This window comes from Lichenostomus cassidix, chromosome 2 (genome assembly GCF_008360975.1).
Source record: "Lichenostomus cassidix isolate B80296 chromosome 2, HeHo_3.0, whole genome shotgun sequence".
NCBI lineage: Eukaryota > Metazoa > Chordata > Aves > Passeriformes > Meliphagidae > Lichenostomus > Lichenostomus cassidix.
The window spans coordinates 25707047-25731293 of NC_139482.1; the positions used below are offsets into that span (position 1 = coordinate 25707047).

Consider the following 24247-nt stretch of genomic DNA (forward strand, 5'->3'; position numbering starts at 1 on the left):
CCTATATCCTTCTCTCATTTTGACAACTGAAATATTCTTACAACAGAACACGTCTGCATGGAGTAGGAAATATGGGTTTGTCTTCTAGAGTTTTGGCTAAAGCAACTAGGCTTGCCCAAATAATTTTATATCTATTTCACTTTGGGAATAATTTCTTGAGGCTCCACTGATCCTGTAGGCTAAATCTCTGTCAGCCACAATGAAATCTTAGATGCCCAGCTTATGTGCACAGACGTATCTGTAGTCACCTAAATTTGGCTCGTTGTTGTCCTCATTAGGAAAGATTCTTGTGAGCATTTGTTATGCCACTTAATTTTGTTGTTGCTTGTATAGAAGGAATGCTTTTCTTGTTTTGTTACCTTTTGGTGATTTCCTCTAGACTGGAAGGCAAGGGGAACAACTGGGGAATTTTGTCTAGGGTGTGACCTCACACCAGAACAAGTGCAATATTTCATGTCCACCTTGCTATTGAAGCAGGCAACATCAGGTAAGTTCAGTTTTCCACCAGAAATATGCTTAATGTAGTATGACTTAATTAGGTTGACTGTGCAATAGTACTTCACGCTTGCTGAGGGACTGACAAAGATTTTCAGAAAATCTAGTTGTTATTGTGGTTCCAAAATTTTTAAGAACTGGGACCTGGGATATATTCAGCATTTTTCTTGGAATAAATTTTCTCTTAAGAATCCTGAATTTCCTTGCTGGAAGGGTGCTGGAGTAACAGAGGCCTGTTTATTTGTTTCACCATTGAAACAAATAGTTTTTTGTGACTGTGCCGAAGGAGAAGCTGTTACTTTGAAAAGTTTCTGGCATTAGTCAAATATTCAGCAAACAGTCATCTTCCATACTTGGAAATTATGCTGAGGAGTATAATGGAGAATTTGTCTTGTATTACTGAAAACAGGATGTGGCTTTTGTAGAGCTTCCCAAAAACCATGGTAATGTTTCATTTTTTGTGCTGGATATGGTTGCGATGGTGTTAATTTTCTTTAAAGCAGCCTGTGTGGTGCTGCAGTTTGGATTCGTGATGAAAACATTACTGATAACACACCAATGTTTTAGCTATTGCTCAACAGTGCTTGCACAGTGTCATATAAAGTCATGTTCAGCAATAAAATTGAAAGCAGTTTTTCCAAAGTAGACATTGTTCAGAGACTAGCTGGACATTGGTCTGTTTGTGGGAGGTGGTGAGCGATTGCCTTTGCATCACGTGATTTATTTATTTTTAATATTTTTTTTTTTTACTCTGTTATCAAACTGTCTTTTTTGTGACCTGTCAGCTTTTCTTGCTTTAGCCCTTTTGATTACATCCTTTGTCCTTCTGAGAAGAGAGTGAATGAGTGGCTGATGGGAACTTAGCTACTGGATGGTGCTGTCCCATCACAATTTCTAATTAGGTCAGGATTGCTATAAGTATTGAATGAGATGTGAGCGCTGTTATCCGAATATTCTTATTTTTAGGTTCTTCTTTTCAGTTTGGGCATTCCGTTACAGATCACTTCCTCATGCACAAGTAATGTTGAAGAGAGGGACTAAGAACCTCTACTGCTGGAAAAAGAAAATTCTCAGCTATAAGACTTTCATTTGCCTAAGAGAGGTGTCCAGAAGAATCCCATTGTAGAATGGTGCAGGAAATGGACCACAGCATAAGCCTAGCTGTGTGTGGAGAAATGCTGAAGTTGCAGGCAGTGAATTGTGAGTGAATATACAGTGTAGCTTATGGTATCTTTTATGAAAAACCCCATACTTCTGCCTTTCCCTTTAGTGTTTTGATCACTAGAATTTGCAGAGATCACTGTTATTATGGTAATGATAGTAGCCACTAATTTGCAGTTGTTTCTGGAAGCTGGTTTAGTATCTCAGTAGAACTGAAAAGAGGAGGTGTGTGAGGACATGGATTCTTTTTGCTCACAACTTACAGAGTGAGGCTTGGCTTGGGTTCAACAGGCAAATGAACGTAAGTCTCTGAAAAACACGAGATGAGACATGAAAATGTTAACATACTCAATAATATTCCATTTCCTTAAGACAGAGAGTCTGGAAAGTTCCCTGGACAGTTCCTCCATATGAGAAAGAAAGATATTATATAGGAATATGGTGCAGTTGCTTCTTTACAGTAGCTTCTCATTAAGCATTTCTGAAGTGCTGGGTATTTTGTAGCTCATCCTTGTACAGCACCATTTTTGCAGGGATTTCATGGCTTCTAACTTGCTGTAGGGAAGGAAGGGCTAATCATCACTTGTAACATCAGTAGTTTCTGTTGAATAGATGTGGAAAATGAGGCTAGAAAGCTAAATGTCATGGCCAAGGTCAAACAGAAAAGAATGGTAGAATTGGGATTTAAACCCACTTCTCTCCCAGGTGCCTTAACACAGAACTAATCTTCCATTCTTTGTCTTAAAGGTAATTTATTTTGTAAGTCAAATTCTTGGTATATTACTCCTAAGAAGTAGCAGGGTAATAAAGATAATTAAGCAGATGTTCGAATCACTAAATGAGTGTCATTTTTTGTTTGAAGGCTATCCCAACATGAACTCTGATTTTAGTCTCTTGTGAAAATGTCTGATATAATGCTGAGCTTTAATAGAGTACCAGAGAGAAGAATATTTAGCTACCTTCAATGTATTCAGCTATTTGATTAATTGAGGGGCTCAGCAGTCAGCGGACATCTCATTAGCCAATTCACGTAGGCATGCTGTGACTATTTTGGATCACATATCCACAATTCAAATTGACGGTAAAAGTCCAATTAAAAAGTAAATGTATTTTCATATATTGTAACAGTGGTGGTGTCACGTAGCTTGGGTTTTTCTTTTTATTTCATTTCCATTTACTCATGTTAATGATTTGCTCCAGCATGTGAGAAACTAATGTTCTTATTTTGAACTCTGCTTAGAGAAATTGTCAGGCAACTTTTCCCATACTGTTCTGCTTAGCTGCTGCAGTTGTGTACTTTGATTACATGTGCAGAGGTTATTGTGCCAGATGGTGTGGTTGTTTCTAGGATGAGAAAAACCACAGAGAGACCCCTGAAATATATTCCTTATGTCATAAAACATCACTTTAACTGGCTATTCAGAGACGAGACCTATAGGTAAATTAAGGTGCAGAGAGGCAAATTATACCTAACATTGAATATCGAAAGGTCAGCTGACACATTTCCAAAAGCATTCAATTTATCTTCAGTATTAGACTACTTTTTAGCAATGTTATTTACTGACATTAGTTTCTGGCTTTAGTCTATTGTTTAAAAGCCAGAATGTTAATTTATCCATCAAAATAATGGTCTAAGTGTGTAAATTTATTTTGTTATTCATTATGCATTGAGTAGAGATTGTAGAATGTATTTGCTAATACTACAAACTAGATAAGATTATACAGTTTTACTGAAGTAAAGCAGAGCTTCCACAGATATAGGTTTATTCTGAATTACATCAGAGTCAAAGCAAATAATTAGGAAGGTGTGTCTGGTTTCCTATTTACCTTCTCCCCCATCCTTCAAGAAAACAAACTAAAGAGAAATTTTTCTAATGGTTGAGCTTCATAAACAGTCCCTGATTTATATTATGCAAATTTCAGTGCTGGAACAAGGGAGTGGGCAGGAGAGGGAACTCTTTCAAGTGTAATCTTCAGTTCTGTTGGCTATGTTTTTTGAGTCCCCCACACCCCCTGTAAGAACATGCAGAGCAGGTACAGCATACTTCCATTGCCAGTGACCTCTGCTAGCTGGTGTAGTTTGGGGAAATTTAGGATTCTACAAGTCTGTTTCTGAATAATTCAAGGGCAGCATTTGACCTCACCGACCAGCAGGTGAGTTCTTGGTCACTATGAGAGGGCTTTTTGAGCCACACAGGAGATCCCTTTTCTCCATGGGTGCTTGTGTTCCACCATGTAGCAACTGAGCTTCAGAACACAAGTGAATTCAATTTTGTGTAGGAGGCCTTCTTGATCCAACTGACCACAAACAATGGCTGTGAATAGGTGTATTCTGCATTAATATCAATTTTTCCATATATATATTTTTATGGAAATATATATATAATATATATGGAAATTTATATTTATATTTGTATTTGTATTTATATTTGTATTTGTATTTATATTTGTATTTATATATTTCCTTTTCCCCAAAGGCTCTTTGACCAGCACTTAGGCACACTTAGACATGCCTCTCTATTTGGCTCTGAAAAGCTTCACAGCAGTTGAATGTCAGGCAGGTCAGCAATGAATCTGAGCAGGCTAAATCACAGCTCTTTGGGGTATATACATTCCTTATACTTCAGTGAAAAGCAGCTGATGTCTGATGTAAACTTCAGATCCCAGAAACTATTGCAGTTCTTTGTTTAATCTACCCACTCAGTGTGTGAACTTGAGCATTCCCTTCTACCTGTGCATTGTATGGGGAGAGAAAAAGGCACAGAAAAGTTTTGCCAGTGACTGTAGACTTACAATAGCAAGCTTTCCCCAATCTGTTCTGGAATTAAAGCTTATTTTCCTCTGACAGTTTGTAAGTGTGCATAATTCCACATCCTCACATTTAGATATTGGCAACATGGTTGCTACTTCAATATTTTTGATGTTCCATGGTCAGCTTCTTTCATCTGTAGCATACTTCAATTATTGACAAAACCAGCACATAAGTGCTTTGAGTAGTAGTGCTCCATTTGTAAATCCCCACACAAGGAGGAGATGAACACAGGTACTGTGAACTGAGTTTAATGAGAAGCAGCAGACTGATCCATTCACATTGTCAGACTTCTGAAGTTCATAATTCATTGTCTAAAACAAGCATTTTGCTAACTAACTTGCTATATAGATTAAACTAAGAGGTTATTTTGATTAACATTTGTCATTTGTCATTTTGTCAGGTGAATTAAGAAAACATCATTTTAATTCTACAGACATTTATCTTTTTTAACATCTCAACATTTACCAGAGGATTACTTTATTTTTCTATTCCACGTAAAAATACCTTCTTGTTTTGAGAGCACTGACTAGTCAGTCTTTTGTGTCTACCCAGTATTCATTTAAGAATGATTTATTCATTGTGATTAGTAATCAGATCTGGGTAAGAGACATAAAAAAAATGTAAAAATATTCCTCCGTATCTGAATTATTTCTTGCTTTTAAGGCAGACAGAAAGTAAAACAGGTCATCAAGAAATTAGATACATAAAGATGAGAGGTGAGATAATGAGCTCATTTGCATTGCATTCAGGATTTGTTTTGAACTTCAAAACATGAGATCATAAACCAGTCAACATTTAAATACTGCCAGCTATATGAAAGGCTAAATCAAAAATGGGCTTTGTTTTTTTTTTTATCCTCTTACAATTATTCTCTCCCTGGATGTTTTCAGTCTTTCATTTGGTGATCTCTGAATGTGAAGTTCTGCCATCTATTCTTTATTTCTTTAAAAAAAAAACCAAAACAATAAACAAGACTCCATAAATTCCAAAATCTACTGTAAATAGCAGTTAGTAGAGAGTAGATTAGAAGGTATATTAGATGTGCAGGTGTTGGGTTATTCAAAAAAGCTTCTCTTTTAAACAATGCTTTGCTGCTGGTGCAGTTCAGAGCTTGACTTTGGGCAAATGAAACTGGTTCTACATAACAGATAATCAGAGTTAAGGTAACTGTCCTCAAATACTGTTTTCCTGTGCATTAGAAAGTATTTTTAGGCCTTTCACAGTGGTGCTTATATCTAGTAATTTTACATATATAATATACTATTTAGACTTCTGTGGGGGCACAAGGAAAACAAAGGGTTTTTTGTCTAAATTGGGGCTTTACAATCTGCCATGGGGTGGTGGAAAATAGATAGGACAGCTGCACTTGTCCTACTCCAGGAATAAGCCAAAGGACAATCTAAGCTTGTAGTTAAGATGGTGGAGTATATGTTGGTATATATGTTAGGATGTCACCAGTAAGATTTCCATCTTTATCCTTCTATTCCTTCCCCATTTAATTTCTTTGTAAAGGAAAAATTGCTTCTGCATGTTTTACTGACCTGGGTTGTACATCTGGGTTACTGACTTGGGCTGGACACGGGTTGTATATCTCCTAATTCCCCTTTTCCAATTACTTGGATGAAGCCTTCTTGCTCTTTTTCACAGCAGAGAAATTAATATTCTGAGCAGAACCAGGCAAGAACCTATAGCTTCGTCAGGAGTTTCCTTTCTTCTCTTTCCCTGAACAGTCGGACAAGGCTGTGACAATTTTAGTCTGCTGTGATAAATGATAACTCAACTAGCTCATGGTTATAGTGGAGGAGGGACTGTAAAGATATAAGAGGATAACCTTTCAGGGATGCACAAATTTGCTGAAATAAATAAAATCAGGAAAGGGCAGCATATTTTTCCTTAGTTTTTTTCTTCCTAATGTCCAAAACGAACCCCTAGCCACCACATTATTGTAAAGTCATTTGATTTTCCATTATCTAAGTTATCACTTCAAATTTGGTCCAAGATGTCACTTGGCCCAATCTTCTGTAAATTAGACATACTTGACTAGGAGTACTGTCAGATACTCAGCAACTGTAAGTGGAAACACAAGATTATATCTTTGCTTTGCCAGTATAAAAATGGAGACAGAGACAAAACCCAAAGTGATGTGAGTAAAAAGCAGTTCAGGTGACTTTTTGCAGAGAGCCTCATGGAGTCTCCAGTCAGCCCCACTGATAAAGCTGCTATTCCTGCTTGCAATCTATTTTCCACTGAATATAATCAGCAAAACAAACACAAAATAATCTTGTTAGTTGCAGACTGCTGTGTTGGCACCTGAACAGCACCTAATGTGCCAGCTGCTGCTTTGTTTTGTTTTGTTTGTTTGTTTGTTTCTTGCTCTATTAATGGAATTTTACATCACTTTTATTATCCAGTGAAAATACAAAAAAGACCATTTGAGTTGCGTGGATGCCAATGTGGTTTTGTGGAGAAATTTGGCTGCATAGCATCCATTTTTTGAATTGGTTATCATTGTATATTTTCACTTGATTACACCTGTACAAAATATGTGGCCTGTTAACTACTTTGAGTGGTCATGGGGGATCCACTCTGGGTTTTGTAAGGGTACCTGAACACCATAGTTGCATCACTTTACAGCAGGTACTCTGCCGAATAACTGCCATCACCCTAAATATTCATTCTATGCATCTCTTAATCCTATCTTCCTTTCCCCAAGAAAGCCTGATTTCAAACATGCAAAAATTTTTTGTGGTAAAATGAAAGAGGAAAGTTTAAGATTTTTATTTCCATCAGCATTTCAGATAAATTTTTTTGGTTTGCTTTCACGTTCTCAGTGGGCTGTCTCAGATATATTAGCATCTTTCATTCCTGGACAGTGAAAGTAGTGTGAGAAGATAAAATATTAGATTATTTTGAACCTTCTGATTAGGAGGCTAATCAGAAAAAATACTCATAAACGTGAAAGCCAAGATATTTAGGGTTCTGTTAAATTTAGTTGGACAGGCTTGGTAAAGAGATCATTTACTTTCCCAGATGAAATTAGTGACAATTTCTGAAGCAGGTAAGGGATGAATTTTAGGACTTGCAGGAATTTTTTAGTAGTTGCGGAAGAGAAAATCTCAGATAGCTAAGCATTAGTTATGGCCTTTGTGCACAAAATGACTATTGCTTATCAAATAATTCTCATAGCTCTCACATATATAATAAGCATAGATCTTCACATACCTTTTAGCATTTACAGTGTCTGTGGGGGTTTTAAAAATCATAGCACAGTAATTTAGATGGGAAAATTTGATTTATTTTGATTTGGTATATTGTCCAGAGACTTTCCCTCAAGTAATAATCAATTTCATATTTCTGATAAAAGCTTCATACAGTATTTATGGTCTTTAAAGAGTTTTAGACTGAGAGTGTTTATGAAATACTTTGGAAAAATTCTTGTTTAGAAATATTGGGATATCAATTGTCCATTAAATCATAAACAGTATTAGAACAAAAGCATAACATTAATATTGTTTTACATCTTCTAGCCTAAGTCATAAAACTTAACCACAGCAATCCCAACCTCTCATTCTCTGCATTGGTTTTTTTTTTTTTTTTGTAAAATACATTTGAGAAATGAAATAGGCAAGTGGTTTATGGCATGGGATTAAACATCGTCTGTAACATAAATAGATATGTATAGAACACAAAAATATAGACAAAACTATGGTCAACAGAGACAAACAAATAGGTTTTTGGGTGCATACACATACATGGCTTTTTGATATAACAGGACATGGAGCTTTTGAAGCTTTTATAATCATTATTACCCATGTTTACCACTTGCTTGCTTTCCAGTCTTCATGGAAAATTGCATATTATAATTTGAAAAGATTATGTTACCAGGGTAATGAACAATAAAAAAAATTGCAATTTATCCTAATAAGCTTGAATGGTAACCAACATGCCTTGGACATTTCTAGCCAGGCATAATTTATCCACATCTTTGGCTGTGAAACAGTGTGGATCTTCTTAACTGAGTCCCTGACAGATGGTTTAAGCTTTTTCAGGACTACATTTCCAATCACTTTGCCCATATTGCAAAATTGGCCTTGAAAAAGGGTAAAGAGTTGTTATGCTGCATTAACATCTCTTCTGAATTGCTTGCTGTGAAGGACATGAAAAAGAAGGAAATCAGAAGAGGAATGTTTTAAAAATATGCTTTTGAAAATTACAAATGTTAGGATGATGATAATTTATATCCCTCACCTCAATTATAATGTGAATGTGTTCACATTATGTGTGATAATGAAAACACAACCTGTTACCTTGTTTTATAAATGATTCAGATGACATTCATGGTATCAGAAGTGTTAAAAGTGCTGTAATTAGAAAGACTTCCTATAGTCTTAAACCCTGCTGATGGATAGCACAATTGACTGCTATTAGATGAACTGGGATTTCTGTGGCACTCAAGATTTTTGCTACTCTGAGTGGAAAGGCTCAAATATCTGCATTCATTTCTGCATGAAACATGGATTGATCGCACGTACTTTGCCAAATTTTCATTTTCTTTTGCAGCTTCAGCTGACTGGCTTCTTCGTATAAACTGCTGCTCTTTTCTTCTTGCCACCTTTTAGTTTATGATAAAAATCAATGAAAGCTGAAACCTTCCATAGTCATCTATAAAATGCAATTACTGTATACAACACACAGTAAAACTCCTGTGGTGTATATGTTGAGACATAATTTATGCCACTTACCTCCAGAGAGGTATTGATCCTACTCTGTGAATATCTTACAAAAGGGCTGTTGAATGCAAGCTCAAGGAAATATGTGGTTATTGGGACTGATCTGTAATTTGATTAATAATGACCTAATTCTTGAACTCTGTTCCTTACTGCACTGTTTTCTGTGACTGAACCTTTTATTCTTGAATATCACCCCTGCTGATCCCCTTCAGAGGCCCACCCTACCTTGCTGTCTCTCAGAATCACTGTGGTCTCTGTGATCCACACCAAAGGAGCCACAGGAGAAAGCTAAAGTGACCTGGCAGATTTGGGTTTTGTTTTTTAATGGGCTTGCCATCTTTTGTAACCTTAAAAGTTGTGGTTGTCCAGCACAGCCTTCACCCATTCTCTGGTGGGATCCAGTTCTTAGCTTCCTGCTGTGTATAGGAAGGATGGGCAATTCTGAACAAATAGTCCAGAAAGGATTCTCCACAATGTTAAAAACTCAGCCAATTAATTTAACTCATGGTTTTGAGACCTGCAATCTAGCATATAAAATTATAGAATTCTAGAATCAATTAGTTTAGAAAAGACCTTTAAGATCATCAAATCCAACCATTACCTTTACACTGCCAAGCTAAAACATGTCTTAAGTGCCACATCTACGTGGCTTTTAAATACCCCCAGGGATGGTGACTTAGCCACTCCTCTGGGCAGCCTGTTCCAATGCTTGATGACTCAGTGGAGGAGTTTTTCCTAAAATCCAATGTAAACCTCCCCTGAGACAACCTTAGGCCATTTCCTCTTGTTCTGTCCCTTGTTGCTTGGGAGAACAACCCTCCCCTGACTACACCCTCCTTTCAGGGAGTTATAGACAGTGATAAGGTCTCCCCTGGGCCTTCTCTTCTCCACACTAAACGCCACCAGCTCTCTCAGCTGCTCCTCATCACACTTGTGCTCCAGACCCTTCACCAGCTCTGTTTCCCTTCTCTGGACTCACTCCAGCACCTCAGTGTCTTTCTTGTAGTAAAAGGCCCAAAACTGGACACAGGATTCGACGGGCAGCCTCACCAGTGCCGAGTACAGGGGTACAAACGCTGCCCTGGTCCTGATTGCCACACTAATTCTGTTACAAGCCACGATGCCATTAGCCTTCTTGGCCACTTGGGCACTCTGCTGGCTCATGTTCAAGGGTCCGTGGACAAGGTCGTCAGCCATCTTTTCAGCTGCTCTGCCCCCAGCCTATAGTGCTGCATAAGGTTGTTGTGACCCAGGTGCAGGACCTGGAAATTTTCTTTGTTGAATCTCATAGCATTAGTGCTTGACCCATCAGCCCAGCCTGTCCAGATCTCTTTGCAAAACCTTCCTGCCCTCCAGCAGATCAACATTCCTGCAAACTGTCTGGGGGCAAACTGGATCCCCTTGTCCAGATCTTTGATAAAGATATTAAACAGGACTGACCCCAACACTGAGCCCTGGGTAACATCTCTAGTGAGTGGTTGCCATCTGGATTTAACTCCATTCACCCCCACTCCTTGAGGTGTGTTTATTACACAGTGAACAGTACACCCATCCAAGTAATGAAACACCAGGAAAACCCCTCAAGAATGATATAAAACAGAAAGAGGGGGAATTTATGTGAAACCTTTCAGTGTCCTGGTGTTGAGTAATATCTGCATAGCAAAATAATGAGAAAAAAACACTTCTGCAAGAATAAACCTCTGTTCCTCAATGTCTCAGCCCCTTGTCTCAGGTAAATTCTTCAAATAAAGAGTGGTTGAGTGGTGTCTCTGACATGACAGTTTCCATTTCCCAGTTGATGTTCCTTGAGATGAGGCAAAAATGTTAGCAATTTGCTCTATGATATTCAAAAAAACATTGTGTATTCATAGGATGAGAGTTCAGGAGAGTTTAATTTACTTTGGGCAGAGACCTGGGTAGGAGGTAAACTTCTCTATTATGTGATTACAGTAAATAGTTGAAACTTGTTCTGACATAAATATCCTGGCCTGGGATTTGACAGAAGTTAGTTGTCTATTGTGATTGTATTGCAGTTGTTGAGTATCATAGTGGGGCATGACAGAATAATATTTATTGAAAATGAAAGAAATTGCCTGTTAACGAATACTAAAAATAAATTTCTGGCCCAGGTTGACCTGAACTAAATCAAAGTAGAAATACACATGATAACGGGCATTTTTCTCTTCATCTCTTTATTGGTGGGTTTTTCAGCAAAGCATAAGCTTATCTCATCAGTTCTGGAAAACTGGAAGTGATGCGTGAGTACCAACTGAATGAAAAGTAAACTAAACCACAAATAGCCTCATTACACATACAGAAAAAAACCCCAAACCACTGAAAAACCCCAAAACTCAGACTAAGAAATCAAACCCATAAACTGAATTTCATTTTAGAATGCTTTTTGTTTTACCAATCATATAATTATGAAAACCCAGTCTCAGTGAAGGTGTCCTTGTACATTCCTCCAAGCAAGTATTACAGCTGTGAGCTACACAGCCAGCAGTGTTTCCTGCTTGGGCAAACTCTTATTATGGATTGCTGCATTAGTTTCCCCATCTATGAGATTCTTTGTATCTTTGCTTAAAGATAAAAGACAAAATTGCTTGAAAAAGTATCTGTTGAGACTATGAAGCTTGACTGTGTATTTAATAAGAGATGAAAGGGACACCACTACTGGTGAGAAGCAATTCAATTCTAATTTCTTTGCTGACCTAATTTTTTTTCTTGCAATGTATTTTCTACAGTTTTGTCCACTCTGGTAAGAAAAATGTCTTTTTAATATTAAGGTGATGTGAATAATGAGTAAAGTGCCTGACACAAAGTGGTAGTCCAGCCCAGATATGGAATGGAAGTCAAATCCATGCAGTCCAATCCAACTGGAAAGTTCTTACACCATGAGTGAACTTGACTTTTCATTTGACAAACAGAGAGGAAGAATAGTGAAGTGAACATTTTCAGAACTTGGCCACTGCATTTACGAATTAGTAAAAAGAATTTGTTTGGTAAGCTGGAGAAACCATGTTTTGGAAAATACAAAGGAAGAAAGATCAAATGTTTCTGAGGCAAGTAAGGTAATATACTTCTAGTAAGATGGAAAATTATATTGCTGATATTTTTTCAGGAAAATTGTGTGCAATTCTAGCAATTCATATTCAAGGAAGAAATAAGTGACTCTGGAAAATGCCTGGCTATTTTTTTTTTTTTTTTTTTTTTTGAGAGGAGACTAAAAGATGGCTTGTTAAGCCTAGGAGAAAGGGTTTATGTCTGCCCTGTTGAAATGTATCCTGGGGTAAGCGCAAAGGAAGAGAAAGCACTACATTTGGCTGAACAACAATGTTGCTGTAAGAATCAATGTGTTGCAATTGCCCATATGTAAATTCAAGCTAGAAATCATCTAGCAATCAGAGAAGTGGATTCTGGAGCATCAGACCAGTTGGAAGAGCTAAAGGAAGACCTTAATTAGTATTAACATGGATTTTGATCAGTTCTGAAGAACACGATGGGATGTGGTGCCTGAAGTAGCTTATCAGAGTCCTTCTTTAGCAACTATGCCTTTTAACTCATGTGGGCTAAATCCACCCATTGAAATGGATGTGATGCTGCTGACTTCAGTTTGATTGCAGAGATGTACAGGTGTATCAGCACTTTACATTTAAAATGTAGATGACGCTGTGTAGAGAGTACGGGAGATTTAAACAAATCTTAATTACAGCCACAGCTAGTAGATTAGTATTAATTCACTCTAATGGGTGAAGGCCTAAGAGAGAGTTAGGGATCTGTGAATTTTCTGATGCTAGAAATTCAACTAGAATATCTTGAAGCTGAATTCTCTTGAGAACATTGGGTGAACTAAAGGTTGACAAAATGCAGCCATTTTGCAACCTTTTCCTTACTGCACACACTGCCCAATGAATGTCAGAGAGGGTAGAATGGAGGGTATATGGTGATATCCTGTTTGGAGATTTCATGTTTAATGGAAGAATTATCAGGTGCCTGGTTACCTGTGCCACCTTTTCAGCTTCTGTAATGAAACCAAACTACCTGTAGTTGCCTATGTAAATTCTAGTTTGCAAAGCAAAAGACTCTATTATTGCACAGTAAATGCTGAACACCCTTCATATACCTGACAAATTTGCTCTGTAAATTTTGATTCATTTGTATCTGATTCAATGTGTTGCTACAGGAATTCCATGTGATCTATAGGGTCATGACATGGGGAGTATGAACCTTCACATCTGACCAGTGCCTGGTCAGTGAGGGCTCTTGAGCAGATTTCCTGACTGGGAAATTAAATCTGATGGGAAATAATACTTTACCTACAGAATATCAAAACTTCACAGAAGCAGGGGATAGACAAACAGTTGTTTTGTCTGTCATTGTCCCTCTACTTTCCTTTTCACTGCTTCGTGATTATTATGTTGCATTCTGGCAATGGATTTGATGATCCTGGAAACTGTCCCAGGAGACAGGGTAGCAGCCTCTGTAAGTCTGGTGTCTGACATGATTCCATCCTGTGCAGAGTAACTGTAGGCAGAATTTTTGGGGAGTTTTTGCGGGGCTTTGAATGAACTCTGCATCTTGAGCTTACCTCAAAGAAAATTAACCCAATATTTGCACACTAAATATTATATTAAGATGAAATAGGCAGTGTACACGTTGCCTGCTTCCCTGGTTGCAAGTCCTACCATGTTTCCTCATGCATATTTTGGGAGGTTTTTCTGCTATAAAAACATACTAAGGCTAATTCATTTGAAATCTTAGTCTCAGACAGGACTTGGTGTAGTGATCTAAGAAGCACCTGCTTTCAGCATTTATTTTTAAAATTCCATAGGCTGCACATTTGATGTGAATTTAGTCCTTTGCAAGATTTCTTGGGCTTTCATGATATTTATCTACCAAATCCTTATTCATATTAATTTGTGTCCTATCAGTTTCCATGTTCCATTTCAAGTGCAAACTCTGGACTTAGAGAGTTTTCTAGTGTCTTATAACAATGTGGGTTGCATTCATATGTTACATTGATTCATCCAGGCTTAGGGTACTGACATAGTCTGTTGCTATGCATCTGCTGATGGGTGATAATTTAATTTTATTGCTTTCAATTGTGTGACTGTATACAAGAAATTTTCCATGAAAATTGGATCAGAAAATAAGGCAGGTATAAAATCTCCGCCTTGTGTATGAAGAAAAGGCTCAAATACAAGTGATTTGCATCTCCTCCAGCTGCGTTGTGGCATCAACAAGTTTCCAGGTGTGTTTAGAATAGTGTTAGGCCTGTGATTGTCTTGAATACAAGATACAGACCATTGAGTTTGTTTGCAAATGTGGCAGCTACTATGAAGCATATTTTCTATTTTCAAGGTGGGCTCAAAGGAGAGCAGCCACCAGGATGTGAAGGGATTCCAGCAGCAGACTGGCCCTGCACCAGCCTGAGGCTGTTGTGGTGCTGGGAACAAAGCCAGGGCAGAGGCCAGAGGAAGGGCCGGTCAGTGATGCAGATGCCAGTGCTCAAGAAATATAATCTGGAAGATAACAGCTGCCAAAATAGCCCTCAGAGTAGCCAAGCTAGTCGGCTTTTTTTGGAAAAGATGACAGAAAGTGGCCAAAGGGACCAGTGGTGGCAATTCTCCAACTACAGGACTAAAACAAAGCCAAATGAGTACTGTGATTGCACTGATGTTTTCAGAATAAGAGGCACTGTCAGCAGAATCCCAATTCAGACATTTCCTTTTGTTGCATCCATGTTCTGGAGGATCTGTGATTAAATAGATTAAATGTATGAACAAAATGGAAGATTCCCCCCAATTTTCTGACTCCATCGTAGTCCAGGGCAATGGTGAAATTAAAAATAGACACTGCAGTCCCTTCCCCAGATGATCCATGTCGTAAAAAATGCTTTTCAAATTAGCAACTTGGCCTCGTGTGTAAGGCAGCAGGGCACTGGTTGCATGGGTCACCCTCTTTAACAGGGGTCCACTTGGTATTGCACAGCCTAAGGTAGGATGTGTTCAGAAGCAAATGGTGTTGGCTCAGCACCTCCCTGGAGTCCATAAAAAGCACTCCTAATTCTTGCTAACCTCTGTTTGTCTGCTGCTGTGCCTGGTGCCCACAGCTGACCTGGCAGCCTTCCACCCTGAGGCAGTAGAGAAACCTCCCTTGCCTGTGCCATGGGAGGGCAAGGGCAGAGGTCTCTGTCCTCAGTCTGATCACCTCTGCTAGAATGCCTCGCTAATAACGCTTCTGAATTGGGTTGTGGGCCCAAGGGGAAGATTGAATCTGCTACCAAACAAGCCATCCTTTCTCAGGTTTAGTCAGGTCTCTCTAAAAGCTCATGACACAGTTAAGGGTGAGACCTCATGCTAGGAATGAGGGCAAAAAGAGATGGAAAGGGAGAGACAGCTTGAAGCTAAAGAGATGATGTTTTTGAAGTAAGGGAAAAAACCTCTGGGAAGCAGACCAGGAGAAATGTTTCATATTTGTGAAACAAATCTAGTGTGAAAGAAGATTGATTTCTGGGGGAAAGGCAATATGAAAGCTGTTACTAAAATTGACTTTTATTCTAGCACATCTGAAGAGATCCTTTTCACTTTATAGATGCAGGATGGACCACGTGGTAAATTATAAAATCACATGAGAGCTGAACAGATCATATTCCTATGGCCATCTTCATCTATCATACATGCTTTGTCAGGCAGTTCATCTTCGTACAATTGAGCCATCATCTTAACATGTTAAAAAGTAGAAGAGGAATGTTTCCTGTTTCTACTCATACATATAGAATTTACTCTGTAATAACATCAACCAGGTACCAAAAATGGCCAAGTTACACCCATACTTTTCTATATGCAAACATGTCTCTTCAAAATACTTTATTTCAAATCCTGGGTTACAAAGGGAGGAGTTGGAAAGCTCAGATTCCTAAGTGGTGCATTCACTCTCAGCCTGGGAAACAATGAAATATAGCTTATGTTGTATACCTTAGGTGGCCAGGTGATTCACTGCCTAAACATACCTGTTCCATTGACTACAAATGGAGCCCACTATGATGAGTTGTTCTAGCTGTTTACTTTATAGACATCTGTAGGATGACCAGGTAACTCAGATTCAGTGGATTCATTATAGCTTGGTGGGAGCCTGGAGTTGAGACCCCAGGTTATTAGCACAGTCCTTTTTTAGGGCATGCCTACAGCTCAGTAAGCGGGAGACTCAACTACTTTGAGACATTTTTCTTATTGTTTGAAAAAGTGGAGTGCAAATTTTTCCTGTCTACATGTTTTACTCAGAGGGTAGCTGCACCCTGGGGCTCTTTGTTATAAAACACACAAGAGAGGCATAAGGTGTTATTATTGCAAATGTTATCACAGAATCTGATAAAACATGTCTGGAACCTATTCTTAAAAAATCCAATGATATGGATTTTGCAGTCTTTCCAGGCAATCAGTTCCGATGCGTTGCTCTCATCAAGTCAGAAAGTTTTTCTAATGCCTAATCTAAAGTTTCCACATTCCATTATTTCTTGTTCTAATCCCTGTGGACATGGAGAACAATTGATTCCGATTCCTCAGCAGGATACTGTTGAAGTCTGTTATGACATTTTCTCTTAAGTGTTTCAGTCCAAACTGAACAACTCTGGTTTTGTTCAATCTTTACCTGGAGATCATTTTTTTCCAGTCCTCTAATCCACCTTGTTTTTCTCCGTGGACTTCTGCAAGAAGTTCACATCTCTTTTAAAGCACAGTGCCTAAAGGTGCATACAGTGCATTAGCTGCTTACTGACTCTGTACTGACTACCGGCAAATCTTACACATGATACTGCCCAGATAACCTCTGCAATATTTTTTGGAGGGAGGTGAGACTGTTTATTTCTGCTCAGCTTGTGATCCCCCACAGGCCACAAACTGTTTCCTACTGACTAATTTTCCACCTTTTATTTGTACAGCTGATTACTCTACATAACTGTAGCACTTTCACTTGTCCTTACTGAATCGCATCCTATTGATTTCAGACCACTTTTTCAAATCATCAGGCTCATTTTTAATAGTGAAAAATGAGGTCTCCTACCTCAGAGCCTCCCTGTGCTTAGTTCAGTATGGTCACACAGGAAAGGATCACAGACTTTCCTCTGCTTGTATTCCTATGGGGTGGCAAGGCACAATAGCCACAACTGTGCTGACATCAATCTATGCTTTGGGATAAAAAGAAGTAATCTTTTTTGTTATGGTGGAGCCTGAAGGCGAGAAAGGTTTATCCTACTGTTAGCATGTGTTTTCTAATGCTTCCCATAAAGTTTCTCCTTCCATCACATGTATTAGAAAAGAAGAGAGAGAAAAATATACTCTTATTCCTTAGCAGGAGGACCTTTGTTTTAGGTACTGAATTCATGTGAATCAGTAAATGACTCCTGCCCTGCTAAATTAGTGATCTAAACACAAGAAACTAGATATAAAAGCAAGTGCTTTAGCAGATAATGGAAAGGTGGCAAACTGTATGTTCATCTTTGTCACTTTCTCGGAAAGGCTTTAGTCATGTTGATGAGAGAAATGGAATGCAAATATGTAGGGGAAGGGTACACTGAAGTGAGGCTAAATGAAGAGGACTGAGCATGCTAAGGGCAACATATGAATGAATGAAGCTAAAAGGAGAAGATTCTGGCAGGAGATTGTTGAAGAGCCAAAGACAAGCCAAGAAAGTCCCAACTAAACTGCATAACATAGCCTGTCTGCCAAGAGGTCCACATTTTGTCTCTGTCAAGCAACACGTCTCTAGCTGTACAAACACTAGAATTTGTCTTAAAAGCCACAGAGCAGGAAAGAAGCATGCAGAGGAATGGAAAGGAGAGATACTAGTTAGATGTGTTTTGTCAGGAGCCTCTCTGTGGAGATGAGGGTGTGTGTCTCGAGCACAGTTCAAGGAAGTGCTAAGAGAAGAGGTGGCACCTTTGAAGCTACACTCCACACTGAGTGACATGTCTGTCATTGTACAGCAGGCCCTTCACAAAAGAAATGCATCCTGTAGACTGGAAGAGGATGATGACACAACCGTATTTTTTACCTGCTCCAAGGACAATGCCTTCAGGAACACTTGCTGTGGTGCTCTACCATGCTGAGTTCAAAGCATACTCCTTCCATGCACCTTTAAAACTCCCTACCTCAGAAAATTGCAGTCTATTTTCAGCTGCTGTATAGTTCACTGTGAATTAAAATGGGGTTTTCTGAGGGGTGAAATCATAACCATTTATAATCCAAGTCCTTTCTTTGTTTTTTCATTTCTTCTTTCTCCCCTCTCCTCCCTGACATAATTGGGGCACATTAGCTTCACTGTCTCAGTTCATTAGGTCATTTCAGAAAATCGAAAATCACAGTTTTGTGTTTATTGGTGTCTTTTTATTCATAGGAAATCATTTGCAGTGAAACTACTTCTAAATTTCCTACTGTGTAGTAGACTCCAGAGCTGTTTGCTTATACCTCATCAGAAGAACTGCTGGAAATAACAGCTCTGAGTTAGGGAATGATGTTGCCCAAGGACTCTAGTTTTGATAATTAAAAATGTAAGTCCCTCATGATGTTAAAAACTCTCAGTTCTTGTGGACTGCAGAGGGTCCACAGCTCTTTGCATCCTCAGAACCTAATCTTGAAATGATGGAGTAAGCTTTTCAGAGCATGTATAAGGACAAGTTATCTCTGCTGCAGTATCAAAAACCAGTGTAAGAACAGATGAATGGTATCTATGGGATACCCAAGGGTACTTTCTTTAAACTGTATTGTACTGATGATGTGTCTTTAGCTTATGATATTTATAATAGCTAAGATCTGGTCTTTTTCTATTTGCAACTGACAAATTGAAAAGATTCAGCAACTGAAAATTTAAAAATATGACCTGTAAAGAAAACAACATTCAGTTTATGTGAGAGATGTTTATATCAAATCTTTACATGGCCTTTACAGAGGAACGAAAAATTCAGGATTATCTCTATAGGAGAGAAACAGTCCAGTGATTTATATTTTAGAAGATTACTGGTAAATGGGAAATCTCTTCACTTTGCCTTTCACAGTCTTTTTGTCGCAGCTTCACTTTACTCTTTTCTTTCTTTTTAATTTCCCTTCATCTCTTTTGCTGTCAATAGTATCCCTTCCCTCATTTTTCCAAATTACAATGTAAAATGTCAGCCTAACCTATGGGAATAGTAACCCAATTCAGCCTCTTTTTAGGGGTGCCTTTGACTCCAGAAGAATATTCCTTGCCCATTTTTCCTGCTTGTTTAAAGGTATTCCCAAACCGTCACCGAGAACACGCATGAGAGGCTGTAAGATGCTATCTGTCAGGCCTTTAACTAGGGCTTGCAACTGGAGAAACTGAAGACCACTCTGAAGTTTCAATGTGCAGAACACTTTTGCAGAATATTTGCTTTATATTCTAAAGTCAGCCCTTGGCTTACTTCTAAGTCTGACAACAGCCTGAGTGGAAACTGTGTTTGCTAAATATGACTTTGAAAGCAAACACTTTCATTAGGACTTCTGTAGTGGACTTGGAAATCTTTTAATCCAAAGTTTTGTTCCTGGAATGATTAGTTTCCTGTGCTCTAGCCTGAGGGAAACTGCCTCAAGGGAAAATAATATGAAAAAGGGATGTAAATGGAGAACTGTGCCACTACCACTTAAAATTCAGTTCCTTGTCTATGATGTTTTTAAAGAATATAAAATCATTTAAATATACACACACACAAAAAAAAAAAAAAAAAAAAAGCTGTGCAATACATACCAGTGATGATAACTTGCAACTTCTTAAAAGAATGACCTTGGAAAGATCATTTGCACATTTTGTTTGCTCATTGATTGTAATTTGTTTTATGTGGAAAAATTCAATGATCTCAGCAGTTCAGACTAGAACTGGTGGTGATATTGTTACTCCGGTAATACCAGGAGTTGGAGTTGTCAGTGGGAAAAGCTGTCAGTCTGAATAAGTCTTTTACTGGGAGGGTGATGGTTGGGAAGGTTTATGTGACAGGTGTGAAGATGGGTTATTTCCTGGGATATCAACTTTTCTGAATTTTTCTGGCAAGACTTGAGAGATTCTTCTGGTCAGATTCTGAACTTTTACCTATGAATTTGACAGTGGGAAGGGGAATGAGTCTTTTAGAAATTAAAATTAAATTAACAGGAAAAGGATGCCCCACTAAGCAACAGTTTCATGAAATGTACCCCAATTTACCAACATGTGCAGCACAGGATGAGCACTCAAAATCTCAGAACTGTAGCAGGAAGACAGAAGTAAAGACAAGGAGTTTAAATATACTAGAACTGTAGAAAGTTTTGAAGAAAAAATGTCCCCCACAGAACGTGATGCTTCCTCTTTATCTAACAGGGTGACACTGCTACCACAGAGAACTGACAATGTTTAGGGAATTACATAAAGCAAGAGCAGGAGAAGGGTGAGGCATGCTAAAGAGTATTCAGGTCAGACAAAGACATCTGCCAAAGACATCAGTCATACAAGATAAGGAAAATTACAATTGAACTAGGGGACCAACAGGTGCTGCTCACAAAGGAGTTGGAAAGTTAATGGCATATCAGAACACAAAGACAAATAAAAGAGACAAAATATTAACTAAAATTTATATGTCTTTGTGCACAGCTAAAAAGGCTAGAAAGGTGAACTTGATTACTTTGTCTTGTGGTAAGAAGACTTCCAAAATCTGGAGGAAAGAAAAGTAGAAATAAAATGCCTAAATATCTGGATTTGACTATTTATAATGAGTAGATTTAAGTCACCAAATGGTTGAGTAGTGCTACACCTAAATTATTCTATATTCTTCAAAGAGATACACTTTCTTAATACGTGGAAATGCCTATAGAAATGCTGTATGTATTTCACAGATTTTGACATTTAATACATTATCAGTGTCCTGACCAAACTATTTTTCATGAAAACACCCATAGGAGATCAATAAGATATAAGATACCAACTGGTTAAAGACCCCAAAAGGGGTGACTTTGAGTATCTGGCTCTAAGCTACAATGAATAAATAACACTCTTTTTGTAACCTATGAGGCAGTCCAATTGGAAACAGCTGAAATGCCAGATGTGACATTGATATAATTAAGCCCTCTCTATTAAGTGACCGTGGAGTTGGAAGTACAGTATTGGAGGCTACTTTGGACAGCTCACTATAAATCTCCACAGTAATCAGCAAAGAGCAATAGTGTAACATGGAAAAAATAGAAAGATATAGTACCATCACTTTATTAACTCTGTACTCCAGCTGAAGCCATATACATATAAATGAGAAGAGGCCAACAGGTACAGGCAAAAACAGATAGAAGCATGAAGCAATTTTGATCTGAAGAAAGAGATGAAGTAATGAATTTTAGGAAAGAAAAAAGACACAATGAAGGAATACAAGATAGTGAATATTAATAAGAAGCTAAATCTGAAGCTTCTATTTACTTTCTAAAGACTTCATCAAAAAGGGACTTTGGTTTGCAATTGAAAGTCTCTGCAATTAAAACTGATAAAAGGAAATACATTTAAAGATAATACTTAATTAACCCGTGGCGTTTATGTAGACAATGCAAACATCCTCAGGACATTAAATAGGAAACAACAAACAAAAAAATAATCAGTGACTTAAGCCCTCAGATCTCAGCATGTTTGTCAAGCTGGAGAAAAAAAGTCTGTGAGGAGGTTATTTTCAAAAAATGTCACTTATAGATTTGGTTTTTCACTTTCTTGCATGCACAGGATGCCGTCTAGGTTAGCAGAGTATCTGCATGTCATTGGTTTTAGAATAGAGGTGAAAACTTAGATGCAAAAATACCCCTTGCAAAAGTTGCAGTAAGTACTTTGACTTCCCAGATGCTCTATGAAATCTCAGATTTCAAATCTTATAGATGGAACATTTTAAAAACCCTTCTAAAATGTGGGAGAATTGGCATATATTTTCATAACATTTTCTTTATTTAGAAAAAGGACATAATTTTCTGACCCAAAGCGGGGGACTGTAATGATACGTACTAGTTTGCTTCTATCTGTTTTCATCATTTGTATATGTGAGTGAGGGATGGAATGAAAACAGAAAATCCTACATGTATTTTGTCATTTATTTGGGAAATGGACCAACATGACAAAGAAAGGAAGTGATGGTGCTGAACCATCTTCCCTGAATCTGAGCATTGTGTGAGGTTTTGAGGTTGTGGCTCCTGTTCAGGATGGCTTGCTGGGCTGGTGTGGTTGAAGCATACCAATAAGAGGTAGGAAGGTGATGTGATTAGTATCTTATCTGTCTGTCCTTGAATTCCCCACGCTTGTGACCTTGTCTGCATTCATACAGACTGGCTGTAAGAGTGTGTGATTACAACAGAAGTCCATAAGGCACTCGACTCATTTCAAGCACAACACTGGGACGCTCTAGCTACTCTGCTTTTGTGCCCCATGATGAATTCCCTGGTAATCTCTTTTCAGATTACCTGCTGGCAATGGCTTATTTGCATATCTCTTAACGACATTTAGGGTTAAGGCTGCATTTTAAATAAGTTTTTTTAAAAGATCATGCTAATTTTCCAAATCCAAACGGAGATTGCCTTTTTCATAGAGATAAATATATATTTTAACAGTTCTTTCAGATTTAGTTCACACTCTGAAAACTTATTTCAGAGACCACACATAATGCACTTCAAAACAAAATCAATGTAGGTCATCATTTGGCTCTATGGGGATACTCAGAGGATGAGGAAAGTAGAGAAACCCATGCCTACCTCAGGTATTGTGGAGTGGCAAGCACTGGGGTTTGCTACCTGTGTATGAACTATCTGGATGTGGGGAAGCCTTAGTTTTTCCTCAGAAAGAACCAGTTTACAAAATGTAACTGACAGGGTATGTGTGTGGGGAGGGAGGAGAGGGGAGGAAGTAATCTGCATACTCTGTCATCCTTGAGATGGAAGAGGGATTAGAAAGGGAGCTGTGATTCTTAGGCATCACTGTAGTGGAAATACATTAGCCAAGATTTTCCCATCCTCTGGCAATGAGAGGAAATTCTCAGTTATTCTTTAACGGAGTATTTTTCTTATAAATACATTTTTTCCAGTGCATTCTCTGCATGCTTTCAATACCCATAATTACATGTCCCTGCTCTAAGCAGCTAATGATTTACTTTCACACAGGGTACTCTAAGAGAGACAGCAAAAGAGCGGGATGGGGAGCATCAGAGCTCTGAGGCTAGGGAGATTATGCACAGATGACATGGACACAGCATGGAGGGAGACTGTTTTTGCATTTGCATCCATTTTATGACTGCTCTACATTGCTAAGCTAGCATAAAGACGCCTCATGTAAATGAGTCAAACCTCCCTGGGTAAGTGATTGAATGGTTTTAGTGGACACACATTCTTGTAGCAATCATGGCAGAGTGGTTTTAAACAGTGTCTGGAATCTAAAATGATATTGGCATTGACTGTCTGGTTTGATATTGGCATGGGAAGCCTGGTTGTCAGAGGGATTTCCCCTGAACCAGTCTGAGCCAACCACACCAATTCACAACCAGCAATCCTCCAACATGGCTGATGGCTGCTCCAAAACCATTATCCTCATGAGGCTTTTGTTACCTTAGATGTTTTGTGGCAAAAAGCAACTGAAGTCAGCTGTGTGGAAATGGGGCATATTTCCATATTTCCGAAACATCTGTTGACATTATATATGCCGAGTAATTTCATTTCAAAATTGTAATATTTTTCAACATAGGACATCTGTGCTGGTAGGCAGTATCTGTGAAGTGCAAACAAAAATGGAATTAAATGTACAATAAATATGCTCAGACATATAGTACTTTTTGGTAGAGAAGCAAACATGCAGTGTAACACTTTTATCAGCTATTCTCTTTTGTCGGGGAATGCCTTTTCTCCATTCAACAGTCTAGCAAGAGACCAATGTATAGGTTACATGCCCCAAGCAATTCTGGGACTATGAAAGCTTTCTAGCCATGTAAACAAGTTTGTTATCCAAGCCCTAGCTTCTAAATTCCCTTGGTGCTTGACCTTTTCTGAGTAAGTTGAATTCA

The 24247-nt window shown here is 38.3% G+C and overlaps 1 protein-coding gene across 3 annotated transcripts in view; it reads left to right on the forward strand.

Moving 5' to 3' along the window:
• The window catches only part of NXPH1 (neurexophilin 1), a 140020-nt gene that overhangs the window by 33044 nt on the left and 82729 nt on the right, over window positions 1-24247 (forward strand). The gene's annotated exons all lie outside the window — the stretch shown is intronic.